Raw genomic sequence first — 21,925 nt, forward strand, 5'->3', positions numbered from 1 at the left:
AACCTCACAATGTTGATAGGGTTAGTGGTGATTTTTAAGTTTACAAATGCAGAACCCAATTCACACACAAGGGCCGGGATTCTCCCCTACCCGGCGGGGCGGGGGGTCCCGGCGGGATGAAATGGCATGAACCACTCCGGTGTCGGGCCGCCCCAAAGGTGCGGATTTCTCCGCACCTTTAGGGGCCAAGCCCTCACCTTGAGGGGCTAGCCCCGCGCCGGAGTGGTTTGCGCGCCACCGACCGGTGGGAAAGGCCTTTGGCGCCACGCCAGTCGGGGCCGAAAGAACTTCGCCGGCCGGCGGAAGTCCACGCATGCGCGGGAGCGTCAGCGGCTGCTGACGTCATCCCCGCACATGCGCAGGGGGGTGTGTCTCTTACGCGTCGGCCATCGCGGAGGCTGTGGCCGAGGCGGAGGGAAAAGAGTGCCCCCATGGCACAGGCCGGACCGCGGATCGGTGGGCCCCGATCGTGGCCCAGGCCACTGTGGGTGCACCCTCCGGGGCCAGATCGTCCCCGCCCCCCCCCCCCAGGACCCCGGAGCCCGCCCACGCCGCTAGTCCCGCCGGTAAGGTAGGTGGTTTGATTCACGCCGGCGGGACTGGCATGACAGCAGCGGGACTTCGGCCCATCGCGGGCCGGAGAATCGCGGGGGGGGGCCGTCCGACCGCCCCTGCCGAACGTTCGGTGCCGGAGAATTCGGCGACGGCGGGATTCACGCCGCCCCCCGGCGATTCTCCGACCCGGCGGGGGGTCGGAGAATCCCGCCCAAGGTCCTAAAGAAAGGAAAGTGAGATAAGTTAGCACTCTGGGCTTTCCTACCACACATGGACTGCTGTGATTCAAGAAGGTACTGAGTGCTGAATTTGGTGCATTTGAGTGCGATAGTAAGAGTTCGGTGACCGAGGGAGTATAAGGCTTCATTTTTATCTAAAGTTTAGTCTTTCTTTTATTTAGTTAATTAGCTTAAAAGTTGCTGTTTGGTTTAGAAGAAGGTGAATTTTCAATAAGCTTTAAACCGGCTTCTACTTGTAGGCACTTGCAGCTGGAGCTTGTTAATTAGTTAATTGGATTAGGCCAGTTTTCAGAGGCTAGATTCACAGTATAAAAGTGATCCCCTACAGTGCAGACTTTGTTTGCACTGAGTGCTGAATTTGGTGCATTTGAGTGCGATAGTGAGAGTTTGGTGACCGAGGGAGTGCTGAATTTGGTGCATTTGAGTGTGATAGTGAGAGTTTGGTGACCGAGGGAGTGCTGAATTTGGTGCATTTGAGTGCGATAGTGAGAGTTTGGTGACCGAGGGAGTGCTGAATTTGGTGCATTTGAGTGTGATAGTGAGAGTTTGGTGACCGAGGGAGTGCTGAATTTGGTGCATTTGAGTGCGATAGTGAGAGTTTGGTGACCGAGGGAGTTAGGTGAGGAGGGAGTAAGGCGCTCCTTTCATTTTGTTTCCGACATTTCCGCAAAGAGTGCGAAGAGAGCCAGGAGTTTACAGAAAGTGTAGCTGACTGGGAGCAGGGTCGGTGGGCGGAGATCTAGTTAGTCCACAGGGCAGCTATATTCTGTCAGGTAAGAGGGGATGGAGGCTAGGCCAGTTACATGCTCCTCCTGTAGGATGTGGGTGGTGAGGGATACCACCGGTGTCCCCACTGACTATACCTGCGGGAAGTGCACCCAACTTCAGCTCCTCAAAGACCGTGTTAGGGAACTGGAGCTGAAGCTGGATGAACTCCGGATCATCCGGGAGGCAGAGGGGGTGATTGAGAAGAGTTACAAGGAGGTAACCACACCCAAGGTACAGGACAAGAATAGCTGGGTTACTGTCAGGGGGAAAAAAACAAACAGTCAGAAAGTGCAGGGATCCCTCGTGGCCGTTCCCCTTCAAAACAAGTATACCGTTTTGGATGCTGTTGGGGGGGATGACCTACCGGGGGAAGGCCCTAGCGGCCAGGTCTCTGGCACTGAGTCTGGCTCTGGGGCTCAGAAGGGAAGGGGGGAGAATAGTAAAGCAATAGTTGTAGGAGATTCAATGGTTAGGGGAATAGATAGGAGATTCTGTGGTCGCGAGCGAGACTCCCGGAAGGTATGTTGCCTCCCGGGTGCCAGGGCCAGGGATGTCTCGGATCGTGTCTTCAGGATCCTTAAGGGGGAGGGTGAGCAGCCAGAAGTCGTGGTGCACATTGGTACCAACGACATAGGTAGGAAAAGGGGTGTGGAGGTAATAAACAAGTTTAGGGAGTTAGGCTGGAAGTTAAAAGCCAGGACAGACAGAGTTGTCATCTCTGGTTTGTTGCCGGTGCCACGTGATAGCGAGGCTAGGAATAGGGAGAGAGTGCAGTTGAACACGTGGCTGCAGGAATGGTGTAGGAGGGAGGGCTTCAGGTATTTGGATAATTGGAGCGCATTCTGGGGAAGGTGGGACCTGTACAAGCAGGACGGGTTGCATCTGAACCAGAGGGGCACCAATATCCTGGGAGGGAGGTTTTCTAGTACTCTTCGGGAGGGTTTAAACTAATTTGGCAGGGGAATGGGAACCGGATTTGTAGTCCAGCAACTAAGGTAGCCGATATTCAGGACGCCAAAGCGTGTAATGAGGCAGTGGGGAAGGGAACACTGACAAAGGAGAGTACTTGCAGGCACGGAGAGGGGTTGAAGTGTGTATACTTCAACGCAAGAAGCATCAGGAATAAGGTGGGTGAACTTAAGGCATGGATCGGTACTTGGGACTACGATGTGGTGGCCATCACGGAAACTTGGATAGAAGAGGGGCAGAAACGGTTGTTGGAGGTCCCTGGTTATAGATGTTTCAATAAGATTAGGGAGGGTGGTAAAAGAGGTGGGGGGGTGGCATTATTAATTAGAGATAGTATAACAGCTGCAGAAAGGCAGTTCGAGGAGTATCAGCCTACTGAGGTAGTATGGGTTGAAGTCAGAAATAGGAAAGGAGCAGTCACCTTGTTAGGAGTTTTCTATAGGCCCCCCAATAGTAGCAGAGATGTGGAGGAACAGATTGGGAAACAGATTTTGGAAAGGTGCAGAAGTCATAGGGTAGTAGTCATGGGCGACTTTAACTTCCCAAATATTGAGTGGAAACTCTTTAGATCAAATAGTTTGGATGGGGTGGTGTTTGTGCAGTGTGTCCAGGAAGCTTTTCTAACGCAGTATGTAGATTGTCCGACCAGAGGAGGGGCAATATTGGATTTAGTACTGGGTAATGAGCCAGGGCAAGTGATAGATTTGTTAGTGGGGGAGCATTTTGGAGATAGTGACCACAATTCTGTGACTTTCACTTTAGTAATGGAGAGGGATAGGTACGTGCAACAGGGCAAGGTTTACAATTGGGGGAAGGGTAAATACGATGTTGTCAGACAAGAATTGAAGTGCATAAGTTGGGAACATAGGCTGGCAGGGAAGGACACAAATGAAATGTGGAACTTGTTCAAGGAACAGGTGCTACGTGTCCTTGATATGTATGTCCCTGTCAGGCAGGGAAGAGATGGTCGAGTGAGGGAACCATGGTTGACAAGAGAGGTTGAATGTCTTGTTAAGAGGAAAAAGGTGACTTATGTAAGGCTGAGGAAACAAGGTTCAGACAGGGCATTGGAGGGATACAAGATAGCCAGGAGGGAACTGAAGAAAGGGATTAGGAGAGCTAAGAGAGGGCATGAACAATCTTTGGCGGGTAGGATCAAGGAAAACCCCAAGGCCTTTTACACATATGTGAGAAATATGAGAATGACTAGAGCGAGGGTAGGTCCGATCAAGGACAGTAGCGGGAGATTGTGTATTGAGTCTGAAGAGATAGGAGAGGTCTTGAACGAGTACTTTTCTTCTGTATTTACAAATGAGAGGGGCGATATTGTTGGAGAGGACAGTGTGAAACAGATTGGTAAGCTCGAGGAAATACTTGTTAGGAAGGAAGATGTGTTGGGCATTTTGAAAAACTTGAGGATAGACAAGTCCCCCGGGCCTGACAGGATATATCCAAGGATTCTATGGGAAGCAAGAGATGAAATTGCAGAGCCGTTGGCAATGATCTTTTCGTCCTCACTGTCAACAGGGGTGGTACCAGGGGATTGGAGAGTGGCGAATGTCGTGCCCCTGTTCAAAAAAGGGACTAGGGATAACCCTGGGAATTACAGGCCAGTTAGTCTTACTTCGGTGGTAGGCAAAGTAATGGAAAGGGTACTGAAGGATCGGATTTCTGAGCATCTGGAAAGACACTGCTTGATTAGGGATAGTCAGCACGGATTTGTGAGGGGTAGGTATTGCCTTACAAATCTTATTGAATTCTTTGAGGAGGTGACCAAGCATGTGGATGAAGGTAAAGCAGTGGATGTAGTGTACATGGATTTTAGTAAGGCATTTGATAAAGTTCCCCATGGTAGGCTTATGCAGAAAGTAAGGAGGCATGGGATAGTGGGAAATTTGGCCAGTTGGATAACGAACTGGCTAACCGATAGAAGTCAGAGAGTGGTGGTGGATGGCAAATATTCAGCCTGGATCCCAGTTACCAGTGGCGTACCGCAGGGATCAGTTCTGGGTCCTCTGCTGTTTGTGATTTTCATTAATGACTTGGATGAGGGAGTTGAAGGGTGGGTCAGTAAATTTGCAGATGATACGAAGATTGGTGGAGTTGTGGATAGTAAGGAGGGCTGTTGTCGGCTGCAAAGAGACATAGATAGGATGCAGAGCTGGGCTGAGAAGTGGTAGATGGAGTTTAACCCTGAAAAGTGTGAGGTTGTCCATTTTGGAAGGACAAATATGAATGCGGAATACAGGGTTAACGGTAGAGTTCTTGGCAATGTGGAGGAGCAGAGAGATCTTGGGGTCTATGTTCATACATCTTTGAAAGTTGCCACTCAAGTGGATAGAGCTGTGAAGAAGGCCTATGGTGTGCTCGCGTTCATTAACAGAGGGATTGAATTTAAGAGCCGTGAGGTGATGATGCAGCTGTACAAAACTTTGGTAAGGCCACATTTGGAGTACTGTATACAGTTCTGGTCGCCTCATTTTAGGAAGGATGTGGAAGCTTTGGAAAAGGTGCAAAGAAGATTTACCAGGATGTTGCCTGGAATGGAGAGTAGGTCTTACGAGGAAAGGTTGAGGGTGCTAGGCCTTTTCTCATTAGAACGGAGAAGGATGAGGGGCGACTTGATAGAGGTTTATAAGATGATCAGGGGAATAGATAGAGTAGACAGTCAGAGACTTTTTCCCCGGGTGGAACAAACCATTACAAGGGGACATAAATTTAAGGTGAAATGTGGAAGATATAGGAGGGATATCAGAGGTAGGTTCTTTACCCAGAGAGTAGTGGGGGCATGGAATGCACTGCCTGTGGAAGTAGTTGAGTCGGAAACATTAGGGACCTTCAAGCAGCTATTGGATAGGTACATGGATTACGGTTAAATGATATAGTGTAGATTTATTTGTTCTCAAGGACAGCACGGTAGCATTGTGGATAGCACAATTGCTTCACAGCTCCAGGGTCCCAGGTTCGATTCCGGCTTGGGTCACTGCCTGTGCGGAGTCTGCACGTCCTCCCCGTGTCTGCGTGGGTTTCCTCCGGGTGCTCCGGTTTCCTCCCACAATCCAAAGATGTGCAGGTTAGGTGAATTGGCCAATGATAAATTGCCCTTAATGTCCAAATTGCCCTTGGTGTTGGGTGAAGGTGTTGAGTTTGGGTAGGGTGCTCTTTCCAAGAGCCGGTGCGGACTCGGGGGGCCGAATGGCCTCCTTCTGCACTGTAAATTCAATGATAATCTATGATTAATCTAGGACAAAGGTTCGGCACAACATCGTGGGCCGAAGGGCCTGTTCTGTGCTGTATTTTCTATGTTCTATGTTAAGGTAGCTCACCACCATTTTCTCTAGGGCAATTAGGGATGCGCAATAAATGTTGGTCTCCTCGCATACCATGAATGAATATTTTTTTTTTAAATACTGCTTAAAATTGTTTTGGTAATGAGGATGAATATTTGTCATGATATTGGAGGAACCACCTCTTTCCCTTGCCTGCCACTATTTTGCAAGGTATACCTTGGAATCTTTTGCATCCATCTGAACTGGAAGATAAGCATGGGGCTAGGTATCCATGCCCCCACAAAGTTGAGAATGAGTGAACAAATTGGAAAAACGAAGGCAATTGGCCTGGAAATTTGAATTTCCTCTTCAAAAAGCATCCCACACAAAATTCCCATGAGTACAAAGGTTCTTTGTTTTGTGCAGGTCATGACCCCAAATGCACAACCTGTGATGAGGAGTTGTTATTGGCAAGCCTAGGGGCAATTTTCCTGTCCCACCATATTTTTATTATGTTGGGTGGGTTTTGGAAGCTATTGGGAAAGTTGAGTGAGCTCAGGAGCCTTGGGGAAGGCCTGCTAGAGAAGCAGGACTATTCTGGCGGGTAAGTGTTAAATCTTTTGACAACTTCAAATGTCATCATTAGATGCTGTCTTATCAGTTATATATGTGTTTTACTACAGTGATTGATCACTGGATCTTGAAAAGTTAAGTTGGCCATTACATTGACAGCATTGTGTTCCTGTTGAGATGCTTTCCCAAAGAAAACGGGCCATTATGCTTTCAAAACTATAGGAACCTGAGCTTGGGAAATCTCCTGCCATGTTTTGAAGTGATTTAAAGGTCTGCAGTACATTAACATAGAATAAAATGGCCTGATGCTTTAACTTGCTCCTGGAATTGTTTGAGTGACAGGCCATCTGGTGCAGCATAGAAAAAGAAAATGAGCCATCTGGGGCGCCATTCTCCGACCCCCCGCCGGGTCGGAGAATGGCCGTTGGCTGCCGTGAATCCCGCCCCCGCCCCCGCCGAAGTCTCCGGTACCGGATATTCGGCGGGGGCGGGAATCGGGCCGCGCCGGTTGGCGGGCCCCCCCCCCGCTCAATTCTCCGGCCCGGATGGGCCGACCTCCCGCCAAGAAATTGCCTGTCCCGCCGGCGTAAATTAAAGTAGGTATTTACCAGCGGGACAAGGCGGCGTGGGCGGGCTCCGGGGTCCTGGGGGGGGCGCGGGGCGATCTGACCCCGGGGGGTGCCCCCATGGTGGCCTGGCCCGCGATCGGGGCCCACCGATCCGCGGGCGGGCCTGTGCCGTGGGGGCACTCTTTCCCTTCCGCCTCCGCAACGGCCTCCACCATGGCGGAGGCGGAAGTGACTCTCCCCACTGCGCATGCGCGGGAAACTGTCAGCGGCCGCTGACGCTCCCGCGCATGCGCCGCCCGGAGATGTCATTTCCGCGCCAGCTGGCGGGGCAACAAACGCCATTTCCGCCAGCTGGTGGGGCGGAAATCCCTCCGGCGCCGGCCTAGCCTCTCAATGTTGGGGCTCGGCCCCCAAAGATGCGGAGCATTCTGCACCTTTGGGGCAGCGCGATGCCCATCTGATTGGCGCCGTTTTGGGCGCCAGTCGGCAGACATCGCGCCGTTGGGGGAGAATTTTGCCCCATATCTTGATGTTTCAATTGTCCACATCCTCTGGAGCTGTAATTGTTTGCATTGACAAATGAATTCATTATAAATCATGTCATCATAGAATCTCTAGAGTGCAGAAGGAGGCCATTTGGCCCATAAAATCTGCAATGGCCTTTTGAAAGAGTACTCTACCCCATCTACCTCGCCCTATCCCCGCAACGCCATAACCTAACCTGCACATCTCCGGACACTTAAGGGGCAATTTAACATGACCTTCCAGCTAATTCTTTCCTTTCTACACCCCACCCCCCGCTTATTTTCACTGTCTTTCTTAAGAATTGTTCTGACGAATGGTAGTTGACTGTAAGATTAACTCTGTTTCTCTTTGCACAGATGCTGTCTGACCGGTTGAGTATTTTCAGCGTTTTGCGTTTTTTAATTTTCCTCCCTCTCTCAGTCATCTCCATTCTAATTTGGCTCTATTTGACTCCCTGTTGTCTGTTACAAGCACTATTGGGGAGGTTCTGTAACAAATTATTTACCACGTTCACAGAGGGAGCTGCAGATACGACTGCATAAAGCAGTGATGCTAGACCTTCGAGGAGTAAGCAGGAGACAGCTAGAGAAAGGTCATCAGAGCAGTTAGTGTGAAAAGGTTAGATTATAGTTATACCAGTGAATGAGATTAGCAGTAGGTGAGTGTAGTTAGATGTTATTGATCAATCCTACATTCTAAAAGGACAAAGTGTTGAAACCCAGTTTAGTAGTGCAAATAAAATCATAGCTTTGTTATACTGTGGTCTTTGTGGAACACTATAGAATCCATTCTAAATAAGCAATACAAAGAACACCATATGGTACCAAGAGTACTTTCCTTGAAAGAAACAGCAATTAGATTAGTGTAGAATAGCATTGGAGACTGAAGAAAGCAATCCAGAATCATAGAATCATCGAATTTACAGTGCAGAAGGAGGCCATTTGGCCCATCGAGTCTGCACTGGCCTTTGGAAACAGCACCCTACCTAAGCCCACACCTCCACCCTATCCCCGTAACCCAGTCACCCCCATCTAATCTTTTGGACACTAAGGGGCAATTTAACATGTCCAATCCAACAAACCTGCACACCTTTGGACTTGAGTTAATGCAATCATTGAGACCCTGCCCCAAGAAAAGGAAAGGCAAAAAGGAGTTGATAAAAAATTCTATTTAAAAAGCATCAGGCCAAAGGGACAGAAAATCAACCATCTTAAATAACCATTCATTAATAATCCACCATTTCCACCAATCCATTTAAAGTAATTGAAGTGTACAGGTTAAATTACATCAAATTATCACATATAGCATTAGCTTAGAATAGCACAAATATAATGAAGTATCTGACTTGGAATGAACTGTTTTAATGAGAATTAAATACCAAATAAAATACAAAATACTCTTTTCTATCTGTAGAGTGCAGTTTTTAAGATGGAACTTTCTGTCAGGGAAAAAAAACCAACGGTACTTAGATTGAATACGCTGTTAAACATTTAGTACCAATTCAGTGAGACTATCTCTAATGTATGATTACACACAACTTAACTGATGCAGCTTCATTTTCCAGGATGATTATTTAACATTACTTGCTGGCTCAAATCGATTTGAAAATAGGTACATAAAGTTGCAACTAGAAATAAAACTAATTAGATATGGCTGTTTAATTAGACAGTTAGCAAATACATTTAAACTCTCCTAGAGCAAAATAAAACTGTCACGGGCTCCTGTCTCATTGATAATTTATTAGAGAACGACTAAAATAGTCACCATCCTCAAATCAGGGTTGCTCGTGATAAATAATTCCTTCATTTTGCACTGTGCTGACCCCCTGAGGCACGGTGAGTTATGCACTTTTTGATGAAAACAGACAGTGCGTTTTCACAGCCTGCAATCACCCAATACAAACCATACTGTAATCTATTTCTGTGAAACATCTGACAAAGCAAAAGTAGCAAATCAGAAGGTTATTTCATGTCTCTCAACACAATTTACTCCCATTCCTTTTATTGTTTTTAAAGGAGATAACATGGTTCTACATTTCCCACTGGAAGTAATTTATAAGAGCCACAATTTTATATACTGCAAAGGGTATTGTTAGTGTGCAAGGGTGTATTTGCACACTCCTACAAAAATCTACAACTGTGCAATTGATCAGCAGTTCCGAAATGATGGAGGAGAACCGGGTCTCCCTGAGGGTATTGGGGGAGGGAAGGACACACTGAGGTTGTCAGGAGGGATGGCATTAGGAGTATAGGTTGATCAAGAACAAGAGTCACTGATGCAATCTCACATAGCAACAATTTGTCAACAAAATTTGACAGAAACTCACATAACGTAGAATCATAGAATCCCTACAGTGTAGAAGAAGCCTATTTGGCCCATCGAGTCTGCATCGACCATCTAAAAGAGCACCCTACCCAAGCCCACTTCCCCGCCCTATCTCAATGACCCCTTAACCTAACCTACACATCCCTGGACATTAAGGGGCAATTTAGCACGACCAATCCATCTAACCTGCACATTGTGGGGCTGTGGGAGGAAACCAGAGCACCACACAGACATGGGGAGAATATGCAAACTCCACACAGTCGCCCAAGGTCAGAACTGAACTCGGGCCGGTAGCGCTGTGCTAATCACTGTGCCACCATGCCATTCCTTGATATTAACATGACATTAGGTGACCAAAAACTTGGTTAAAGAGGTATGTTTTAAAGGGCAAATTAAAGCATAGGAGATAGAGAGAGGAAAAGGTTTAGGGAAGGAATTTCGGAGCTTGGGGCCTAGGTAGCTAAAGGCATGGCTACCAAAGGTGGAGCAGGAGGCTAGGATTAGAGGAGTGCAGAGATCTCAGAGGATTTCAAGGTTGGAGGTGGTTACAGAGATCAGGAATATATCAATTTAGCCAGAAGAGAGCACTGTGGGGTAATAACAACCATAACATGGGATGTTTCAATCCTTCCCATTTCTCTAAATGTGGACACTTGGGCACAATTCAGCCACTGCGCACGCAGATCTGGGCACGACAGTTGAATCAGGGAGAGGGCAAAAATCGATATTCGCGTCAGGCGCGAACCATTTTGCGATTCACCCGACTCGCTCTCGATGGCGAGTTCCGGATCACGCCTAAAAATGGCGAGAAGCTCATTAAGTCTCCCGGGAGTTACCCGACACCCCAGTGAGAAGTTATGCGGGCATCATTTGGTACTCCTTCACAAAAACGTGAATCTGATGCAATGGCTATTGCGGGGAAGTCGGGAGATGAGTAACCCTTTCCACTTACCGAAATAATGCAGCTCAAGAGCACCGGAACTGCTTCGCCAGTGCTCAGGAGGGGGCCTACAGGGCGGCTGGGTTTGTTCAGTGGGGTCTGGAGCATTCTAGGTCAGGGGATCGGCCGTGGGCCTTGGGGGGGGGGGGGTGTAGGATGCTCTGCGTCTTCAAGCCATCTTCAAATATTGTGGAGACCCAAAACAAGAGCAACAACGGCTGCAGCCCATTAGTCCTACTAAACCCTCCCAGGTCAGAGCCCCATTGCTCATCTCATGAAAGTCACTTTCACTCCCTTCGACTGTGAGAAGCCTCTAGCTTCTCAACTGAAGGCTATTTCAAATGAGGAATTAGTCTTGTTAGTTATGATAGCACTTCACACTACTGAACTCTTAAGTGCTTCCTCGAAGGCACAGGTGCCATGTCTGAGAGGATGATTGGTGGACTGAATGTCCTGCAAACTTTGGTGCGTGAACAGTGTGCCTGAACACTAGGAGCATCAGCACCACAGAGGCAGCTGCCACCAATCAAACAGTAAAGAGCAGGGCTTCACCACTGAGGAGCCTCTCATGGGTAAAAGGTAAGTGTCTGGGTGAGCGGAGTGCAGATGAGCACGGCCTCCCTAATGTTGCTGACAGAGATTTGGGATCTAGGGTTTCCTGATTTGCCGGAGGTGAGTGTGCAGAGAGAGGTTAGCCTGCATAACTGGCTCGCTGATGGCTCTCTGAGAGAAGGTAGACAGGCATGGTAAGGGTGGGGGAGGTCTGGTGGATTTGAGGGTCCCGGGGTGGAAGCTCAAACTCATTGTCGGTCTCTTTCCTTCTCCAATTCCTTCCAGGTGTTGATCCGCGGAGGCTACCCTCGCTGTGCTTAAAGCATCCGAGGCGGGCAGACATCACAGATGGCAGCATCGACAACATAGGCTGAAGGCAGCACCACATGTGCAGGGGGCCGCCGCGCACCCTGAAGACCCAGCCATCCATCAAGCTGAGGAGGGGTCCAGAAGGGAAGGCCAGCAACGGGCAAAGGCGTACAGGCATCGTTGGTCCTTCCATGAGCTGAAGTATAACATATGCCGTAGAAGACTCCACTTTAGCAAGGAGACATGGCACCCTGTGGATGAGGACACCTGCTCCTGGTGACCGTGAAGGTTATTGCAGCCCTAAATCTCTATGCCACCGGGTCATTCCAGGGTTTGAACGGAGACCTGTGTGGCATATTACAGACATCAGCCCCCAGGTGTACCTTGAGGTGACAGATGCTCTGTATGCCTGGGCATCGGACTATATCACCTTCGACCTGGATTAGGCCCACCAAGATGCTCGGGCTGTAGGATATGCCCCCAGCCTCGAGATCGATGATACACATGTTGTCCTGTGAGCACTGGAACAGAATGAGTGCCCTACATTAACTGGAAGGGGTTCCACTCTCTTAATGTTCAGATTGTGTGTGACCACCGCCTCAGAATCATGCATGTGTGTGCCTGCTAACCTGGGAGTGTGCATGACAGCTACAGACTGGGGCACTGTGATCCCCAGCACTCCAGGATGGCAGGTTGGCTCATGGGGGAAAGTGAAAGCTGCTAAAGTCATCGCTGATGACGCCGGTGCAAAGGCCTGAGACGAAGCGGAGAACCGATAGAGTGAGGCCCACGCCGTCACCCATGCTGTCACTGAGCGGTGCATCAGGCTGCTATAAATGAGGGTCCGATGCCTTGACCACTCCGGCAGGGCCCTATAGTATTCCCCTCCCCCAAGCCCCGATGGTCTATCGCTTTGTGATGGTCTACTGTGTCCTCCACAATCTGGCGCAGCAGTCGGGCGACATGCTGGAGCAGGTGCAGGACCAGGAGGAAGGACATACAGCCTCCTCGAAAGAGGAGGCAGTTCAGGAGGGGCTGGAGGACAACCCGAGGAGCTGGAGGATGGAGGACAGGTTGCAGAGAGGATCCAACATGCCAGGACGGCCTCATTATATCCAGATTTTCCTAGGCCGAGGCTGTGTCCATCAATTTAACAACCCCCCCACAACCCTCCATTTCGCTCCCTGATTTTCCCCTCGTCAATCATCACTCCAAGGTGATGGGCCTCTGTTGGCACTGTCAGCGGGTCACTATACAAGGAGGAAAGCCTGTGAGGAAAGCTGTGGTGTTCCTCAGGATCTGACAAAGTCTGGCTCCTATCTTTCTGCTGACAGCGTGCTCACACCCGTCCTCATGAAAGAGTCTGCATCGGGGCATTTTGATCTCGGACCAGGGTGAGAGGCAGGGGGGAGCGGGGGGAACAGTGGGTCGGGATGCGGGCAGGCCTGCTGTGAAGATTAAAGTGACAGGCTTCACATGTATCAGGTGTGAAATGTCTTTTAACATTTTTTTAATAAATATATTTTATTAAAGTTTTTCGATCAAACAAAAATTTCCCATTTTACAACTTTGTAATAATATATACATTATCGTTTAAAAAAAATAAATAAATAATATGCTAACTAACGGCAACTGCCAACAACAAAATAAGAAACAACAGAAATAGTAACTAAAATAATAACTTCGAACATCTAATATAAATAACTGATATATAAACACACACATAAAACCCCTGAGGACTCAAATGAGCCCTCCCCCCCCCCCCCCTCCCCCCCCCCCGGGTTGCTGCTGCTACCTTTCCTATTTTCCCTTATCGCTCTGCGAGATAGTCGAGGAACGGTTGCCACCGCCTGGTGAACCCTTGAGCCGAACCTCTTAGTGCGTACAGGTGTGAAATGTTTTAATGGTGAATGTTTTAATGTGACAGATTTCCAATACCCCTAGCTTTGGGCAGTGACCTCACCAGTGCCCACTCAGTGCTTATCTTGACCTTTCGTGGTCCAGTGCTTGGTCTAGTTGTGTCGCCAGGATGCACATCAGAGGTAGAGGCAGCCTACTGCCTTCCGCATTCTGTGGCCTATGATGCCCTTGGCAGACATCCTCTGGAGGGCCTAGAGCCAGAGGGCGCCGGCCGATTTACCGGTGTCACAGGCGTCGGAGTGCCACCCTGTACTTCCCGCTGTCTTTGAGCTGCGCCGGTATCAGGGGAGGGGTGGAATCAGAAGACCTGGAGACCGCCATAGTCTCCTTGGTGGCAGGCCCTGAGTTGGGCTCCAGCGTTTCCTCATCCCTGAGGGTGATCATAGAGCCCTGCGTGACTCCATGGGGAGGTGGGGCAGCTGGAGTGAGCTCCAACAGCCTCAGAGTCATCTGGTTCTGCCAGGCTTGGAGGCTCCCCATTGTCTGCACCATGGTGTCAACAGCCTGAGAATCCAGAGGAGGTTCACAAGAATGATCCTCGGAATGAAGGACTTGCCAGATGAGGAGTGGTTGGGGACCTGGGTCTGTACTCGATGGAGTTTAGAAGGGTGAGGGGGGGTCTCATTGAAACTTACAGAATACTGAGAGGCCCAGATAGAGGAAAGGATGTTTCCATTGGTAGGAGAAACTAGAATCCAAGGGCACAGTCTCAGACTGAAGGGACGATCCTTTAAAACAGAGATGAGCAATTTCTTCAGCCAGTGAGTGAATCTGTGGAACTTTTTGCCATAGAAGGCCAAGTCACTGAGTGTCTTTAAGACTAAAATAGATAGGTTCTTGATTAATAAGGGATCAGGGGTTATGGGCAGAAGGCAGGAGAAAGGGGATGAGAAACATATCAGCCATGATTGAATAGTGGAGCAGATTTGATGGGCCGAATGGCCTAATTCTGCTCCTATGTCCTCGGATCTTATGGCCCTTAGCCATGCTCCTCATTGACTGGGCCACGCTCCCGAGTGGCTCGGTAATATCCACCTCTGTCTGGGACATGTCCTTCATTGACTGGGACATAATGTCGAGGTCCTCAGACATGGTCGTCAAAAACTGTGCCATGCCTTGGACACCACTCAAGGTGTGGATGTCCAGGTTTTCCACTGCAGTCACCTCCCTAGAAGTGTTGGCCTGGGTGCCACGCTTTACTGGCATCATCTCCTGCACCTGAATGCTTTGGGATTCCTCCAATCAACCTTGCAGTCTCTGGAATGTCACTGGCATCACCTCCTGAATTTCATGGCTCTGGTCTATCATCTGCATCCACTCAAGGAGAACCTTGCCCAGAGGCTCAACATCTGGCTAGGACCCAGCTTAGTCCTGGAATCCAGCAGACCTCCAACTCGCTTGGATGTTCCTGCCTCCATCTGATGCGCATCGCAGCTATGTGGTGTTCACCGGATAGTACCCCCAAAGCCTGTCCACTATGACGGTCACCAAGGTGTGTGCCTCTGTACTGGTGGAAGGTGCGGATAAGAGCTGTGACACATCACCGGTGTTCTCCTCAGAGCTCTCCTCAGAGGTGCTCACTTGGGTGGCAGGGTGGGGCACGATTTATGGTCATCTGGATGAAGGGGCAGTGGATCCTCACCTCTTTGGCACAGGCCAAAATCGGTGCCACTCACTGCTCTCTTCTTGGTCAACACCACAATATCCAGGGCCTTTTCCGTCTTATCATGGGCCATCTTCTCCCACAGGGAAAAAGAGAGGGCATTGAGAGCCGCACGGTTGATGGGTCATGGCGGTCTATAGCAGATGGCAGGTGTGGACACTGCATCTAGACATGAAAAGGTTGAGCTGGTGAGTGCCACGGGGTTCTGAGGAACAAGCTTGAAGGTCGGATGTTGCGAGGGTGCAAGATGTCAGCCAATGAATTGGGGGGGTTGGTTTGGCAAATTGAAGGGAGGCAGGCAGGACTGATGCCAGGAGAGAGGTGGCAACTTACTTTTGCAGCTTGTTGGAGGATATTTGTCGTCTTCCGACATTGGATGCCGGTCCTCCTGGTCACGCTGCCCGCACTGACAGCCGCTGCCTCCTAGGCAGCATTGCTAACCCTGTGCTGGTTCTCCAACCCCCTTGGGGGAACAGGGTGCCCCGCCTCTCATCCACTGCATTGAGAAGCCTGGTCAAGTCGGCATCCCCCAAGCGGGGAGCAGGTCTCTGCACTGCCATCCTCATTTCTTGACTGGGAGGGAGAGTGGAGGGAGCATTTAAAAGCAGCTCCCTCTTGTTAGCTGAAGCGCGAGTTGTGTGAATCAGATGGCAAGGGAGCCAGGCATGGCAAGATTCACATGGGGGCTCATTTTTGTGACTAAGTGCAGTTGAATACAGCCTGCGATCTCGCCAATGCAACCGACACGAAACATACAGTCAAACTTACCCAAAAAGATACCAAAATTTTTCCACTGAATCATGCCCTTGATCAGAGTCATTTCTTGCACAACAGTATTTGGTTACTGCAACCATCAGATAGAGGCAATGACTGCTCCGATTTGCTAGGTCAACCCATAAAGCACCTCCTTTGATGACATGAGGCTGCATCAGTTAAAGTGAAAGATATTTTGGTGACATGTCCTAAATGCTGCACCAGTGTTCAGGACCATTCTCAACTGCTCGGATACTGAAGCAGATCATGTCCGTATGCAACAAGAGCTTGACAACATTCAGGCTTGGGCTGATAAGTGGCAAGTAATATTCGCACTACACAAGTGTCAGGCAATGACCATCTCCCCCAAGAGAAAATCTAATCATCACCCTATGACATTCAACTGCATTACCATCACTGAATTCCCCACAATCAACATCCTAGGGGTTACTATTGACAGAAACTGAATATAAATACTGTAGTTACATGAGCAGGTGAGAGGTTGGGGATTCTACAGCAGGTAACGCACCACCTGACTCCCATAAGCCTGTCCACCATCTACAAGGCATCAGCCGGGAGTGTGATGGAATACTCCTCACTTGCTACCAGGACTTGATGGTCTGAGCTATAAGGAGAGGCTGGATAGGCTGGGATGTTTTTCCCTGGACATAGGAGGTTTAGGGGTGATCTTATAGAGCTCTATAAAATAATGAGGGGCATAGATAAGGTAGATAATAAACATATTTTCCCAAAGGTAGGAGAGTCTAGAACAAAAGGGCATAGGTTTAAAGTGAGAGGGGAGAAATCGAAAAGAGACCAGGGGGGAAATTCTTTCACACAGAGGGTGGTGAGTATCTGTACCGAGCTACCAGAGGCAGTGGTAGAGGCGGGTACAATGTTTTCCTTAAAAAAAAGTTAGACAGTCACATGGGCAGGGTGGATATGGAGGGATATGGGCCAAATGCGGGCAAGTGGGAGTAGCTTAGTGATAGAAACTGGGCGGCATGAACAAGCTGGGCCAAAGGGCCTGTTTTCATGCTGTAAACATCTATGACTCTATGAATGAGTGCAGCTGCAACAACACTCATGGAGCTCAACACCATCCAAGACAAAGTACCCTGTTTAATCGGCATCCCATCCACCACATTAATCACTCACTCTGCCCATCAACAGAAGGCAGTGACAGCCATGTGTACCATCTACAAGATGCGCTGCAGCAACTCAAAAATCTCCTCTAACAGCAACTCTCAAACCTGCTGCGCCCACCACCTAATGGCCACAGACACATAGAAATGCCACCACCTCCAAGTTCCCCTCCAAATCACAAACCATCCTGACTTGGAAATATATTGTCATTCCTTTCCCATCACTGGGTCAAAACCCTGGAACTCTTCCTAACAGGACTATGGATGCATCTACACCACGTAAACTGCAGCAGTTAAAAGAAGTTGGCTCACTACCACTGGCTCAAAGACACTGAGGAATGGGAAAGACTTGCCAGCAATGCAAATCTCAAGAGTGAATAACATTAGAGACCAAGATTATTTTGAGAATCTATAGTCAGATGATAGCACATTCTTACTGCAGTTCTGATTGGGAGTCATAAATGGTACTTTGCTTCCCAGGTGCCAAAACAAAGGGCATTACAGAATGGTTTTAAAAATCTCTAAAAAAGGAGGGAAGAGCAGATGTAAGTCAAGGTCCATGTGGAACCAAAGACATAAATAGAAGTAAATTTGAAGTCTTTGACATAGAAATTACTAAAAGGACAGTATCCAGGGTTTCCCAAAGGGCGGGTTGCAACCCCTGATGGTTGCATTTGGGTTGCAAGCTGCCCATCCTCCAAAGGTTGCAGTGGAGGCTGTGACGTCTCAGTCCAGAGGCTCTGACAGAACATCACTGGGCCTACTGGATCTGTGCCACCAAATAACAAGGAGCGGACAGTGAATACACAACCCCTTTCAAATTCAGAAAACACATAGCAGCGAGAATGAGTAGACCTGGGTTGTTCATGCACCACGTTGACTATGATCAGAGACTGACTATGTCCAGAATGTGGGAACATCCTGGTAACCTCTTCAGTACCCTCTCATCCATCCACATCCTTCTGGTAGTGTCACAATCAGAATTGTACGCAATTCTGTGCAATTCTGGCAATAGTGCTGGGAAGAGCCCCGCTATATAACGGCACTCTGTTGTGTTTCGGGGCTTTGGCGGCGAACACCCCGGGCCTCTGAGGCTGTACTCAGCATCATTTCCAGCACCGAGGAGCTCCGACAAGCCCCCGACCTGACCCCCCAGACTCCTCCTACACACCAACTCACCTGTCCGGGTTCCCTTGAGCCCCCCAGACCCCACCTCACACGAGCAGGGCACCCCGGGCTGATCTCCATCACAGGCAAAGTGTCACATGGGCACCTTGATACTGCCAGCCTAGCAGTGCCAACTAGACACCTTGGCAGTGCCAGGCTGGCACCTGGGTGGCACTGCCAGTGCCCAGATACCACTGCCAGGGTGGCAGTACTAAGGTGCCTGTGTGGCATCAGCTGTGCAGCTTGCCATCCGGCCCACATATTAGCTACCCGGCGCTTCCGGTCGCCTAGGAAACTCCCTGAATTGCTGTTCCGCCTGGCCCTTTTTGGGGACCAGTGCTGTACGGCACCCAGCCGGGGTCTCCTCGACAAGACCAGTAGATCCCGGGAGCCGGGTCCGTCTGACGTTGGCAGAGTTAAATGAGTTCTTAAACTCCTGGGAGAGGATACCAACCGTGTCCCATCCCGATTACGGCTAGTAAATCATGCCCTAAGTGTGGGTGAACACAGGTTTGGATCTAACCCAAAAGCCTGGCCCGTCCAAAATGACAATCATTTTTCAGGTGAATTGCGCCCAAGGGTGAAAGAGCCCTTGCTCTTTCTCGAATCTTTGCTTGTTCAACAGACTTACGCATGCATGCTAGTACACATTTTTTTTTACTAAAAGAAGTACTGCCTTTTTGTCATGTGGCTGCTGGAGGTTCATCAGAACCCTTGAGGCCTCTCATTGAACCCCGGGGTTCCATGGTCTCCAGTTGGGAACCCCTGTTCTACAGAGTCAGTATGGGGTGCATCAAAGTAGAGAATTCCATGGATAAACAGAGTGATTGAACATCAACAGAAACATTTGATAAAAGTTAGGGCCATAAGACTTAAAATAATTAGGAAGAATAAAGAAAATGTAGCAAGGAAATTAAAGAGAGATTCCAAAGAGGAAGTATGAAAGAAGTTAAAGCAGGTGATAAGTTTGATATGGGGGGGTTGGGTTTCTGGTGCTGTTACTAGTGGGGAGGGAGAGGTGGGGGAGAGCTGCTCTGCTGACAGGGGAGGAACCGTTGCGAGGGGACAAGAAGGAGGTCAGGGACGGCGGATGCCCGAGGGCGGGCCTGAGGAGGCGAGGGACGCTAGCTGGCGGCTGGCAGGTGATGGCTAATCGGGGGTCGAGGGTGGGCAGGGGGGCGGTGGGGGGGAGGGGACACTAGGCTGACTACTTGGAACGTCAGAGAGCTAAATGGGCCGGTTAAGAGGGCTTGCGTGATCGCGCATGCGCATCTGAGAGGATGAAGGCGGACGTGGCAATGTTACAAGAGACACATCTAAAGGTTATAGACCAGACCAGATTGAGGAAGGGGTGGGTTGGCTAGGTATTTTGTTCAGGGCTGGACTCTTAAGACCAGGGGGGTCGTGATCCTGATTAACAAACGGGTGGCATTCGAGGCAGGGAGAATCGTGTCAGATGCGGGGGGGGCAGGTACATTATGGTGAGTGGGAAGCTTGAGGGGGTGCAGGTGGTACTCGTGAATGTATATGCACCAAACTGGGATGATGTGGAATTTATGAGGCGGGTGTGAGGTAAGATGCCGGACCTAGAGTCACATAATCTGATCATGGGGGCAGATTTCAATAGTTATTGATCCAGGATTGGACCAGTCAAAATCTAGGACAGGGAGGGTGCCAGCCATAGCGAAGGAATTAAAGGGGTTTATGGAGCAGATGTGGGAAGTAAACCCATGGAGGTTTGGGCGACCAAGAGTGAAGGAGTTTTCTTTTTTCTCCCATGTCCACAAAGTATATTCTCGGATCGACTTTTTTATCCTGAGCAGGGCTCTACTGCCGGGGGTGGTTGATACCCGCATTCGCAGTGTCGGATCATGCCCCACATTGGGTGGACCTACGGGCTAGTATGGAGAGAGGACAGCGCCCGTTATGGAGGCTGGATGTGGGACTATTAGCAGATGAGGGTGTGTGTGGGCGGGTGAGCAAGTCCATCCAGAACTATTTGGAAATAAGTGATACTGGGGAAGTCTCGGTAGCAACGGCGTGGGAAGCTCTGAAGTCAGTGGTTAGAGGGGAGTTAATTTTGATATGGGCCCATAGGGAAAAGGTGAAACAAGCAGAGAGAGATAGGTTGGTTGGGGAGATACTACAGATGGACAGGAGATATTTGGAAGCCCTGGATGCGGGGCTACTGAAGGAGCGGCGGATGTTACAGGTGGTGTTTGGGTTGTTATCTACAGGGAAGGTGGTGGAACAACTGAGGAAGGCAAGGGGAGTGGTGTATGAGTGTGGGGAAAAGGCCAGTAGAATGCTAGCACACCAGCTGAGGAAAAGGGAGGCGGTCAGGGAGACAGGGAGAGTAAAGAGCAGAGGTGGGAATGCAGTTCTGGACCCAGTGGGGGTGAATGAGGTGTTTAAGGACATTTGTAGCAAGTTATATGAGTCGGAACCCCCGGTTGGGGTGGAAGGAATGAGGCAGTTCTTGGGTCAGCTGAGGTTCCCGAGGATGGAGGAAGAACTGGTGGAAGGGCTGGGAGCCCCAATAGTAATTGAGGAAATAATGGAGGGCTGGAGGTCATGCAGTCGGGTAAGGCCCCGGGGCTGGACGGCTACCCGGTGGAATTCTACAAGAAGTTCTCGTAAATATTGAGCCCACTGCTGGTGAGGACATTTAATGAGGCAAGGGAGAGGGGAGTCCTTCCCCCAACAATGTCGCAGGCCTCGATCTCATTGATTCTGAAACGGAGAAGGACCCTGAGCAATGTGGGTCATAGAGGCCGATCTCCCTTTTGGATGTGGACGCCAAACTTCTGGCTAAGATATTAGCCACAAAGATAGAGGACTGTGTCCCGGGGGTGATAGGGGAAGACCAGACGGGGTTTGTAAAGGGCTAGGAACTCATGGCCAATGCTAGAAGGCTCTTAAACGTTATCATGATGCCCTCAGAGTCGGGCGAAATGGAGGTGGTGGTTGCAATGGACGCGGAGAAGGCCTTTGATCGCGTGGAGTGGAATTATTTGTCGGAGGTGTTAGGAAGGTTCAGGTTTCGACAGGGCTTCATTGATTGGGTGCGGTTGCTGTATCAGGCACCAGTAGCAAGTGTGCGTACGAATCGGCTGATGTCGGACTATTTTAAACTGCACCGAGGGACAAGGTAAGGGTGTCCCCTCTCCCCGCTGTTGTTTGCACTAGCCATAAAGCTATTGGCTATGGCGTTAAAGGCTTCCTGGAACTGGAAAGGGCTGGTCGTGGGGGGAGCATCGGTCTCACTTTACGCGGATGACCTGCTCCTGTACATTCCGGACCTATTAGAGGGGATGGGAGAGATTATGCGGATCTTAGGGGAATTTGACAGGTTTTCGAGGTATAAATTGAATATGGGGAAAAGTGAGATGCTCGCGATCCAGGCAGGGGGCAGGAGAGGAGAATGGGAGAGCTGCCATTTAGAATGGTAGGAAGGAGCTTTTGCTATCTGGGAATCCAGGTGGCACGGGAATGGAAGACATTGCACAAGTTAAACTTGTCTCGGCTTGTAGAACAAATGAAGGAGGATTTTAGAAGATGGGACATGCTGCCGCTGTCACTGGCGGGGTGGGTACAGACCGTGAAAATGACGGTCCTCCCCGGATTTCTGTTTGTCTTTCAGTATCTCCCCTTCTTTATCCCGAGGGCCTTTTTTAAACGGGT

General features: G+C 49.7%; 1 protein-coding gene across 3 annotated transcripts in view; it reads right to left on the reverse strand.

Moving 5' to 3' along the window:
• c11h8orf34 (chromosome 11 C8orf34 homolog) overlaps window positions 1-21,925 on the reverse strand; it is a 701,484-nt gene that overhangs the window by 493,496 nt on the left and 186,063 nt on the right. The gene's annotated exons all lie outside the window — the stretch shown is intronic.

The sequence above is a fragment of the Scyliorhinus torazame genome, chromosome 11 (assembly GCF_047496885.1).
Source record: "Scyliorhinus torazame isolate Kashiwa2021f chromosome 11, sScyTor2.1, whole genome shotgun sequence".
In the NCBI taxonomy this organism is placed as follows: domain Eukaryota; kingdom Metazoa; phylum Chordata; class Chondrichthyes; order Carcharhiniformes; family Scyliorhinidae; genus Scyliorhinus; species Scyliorhinus torazame.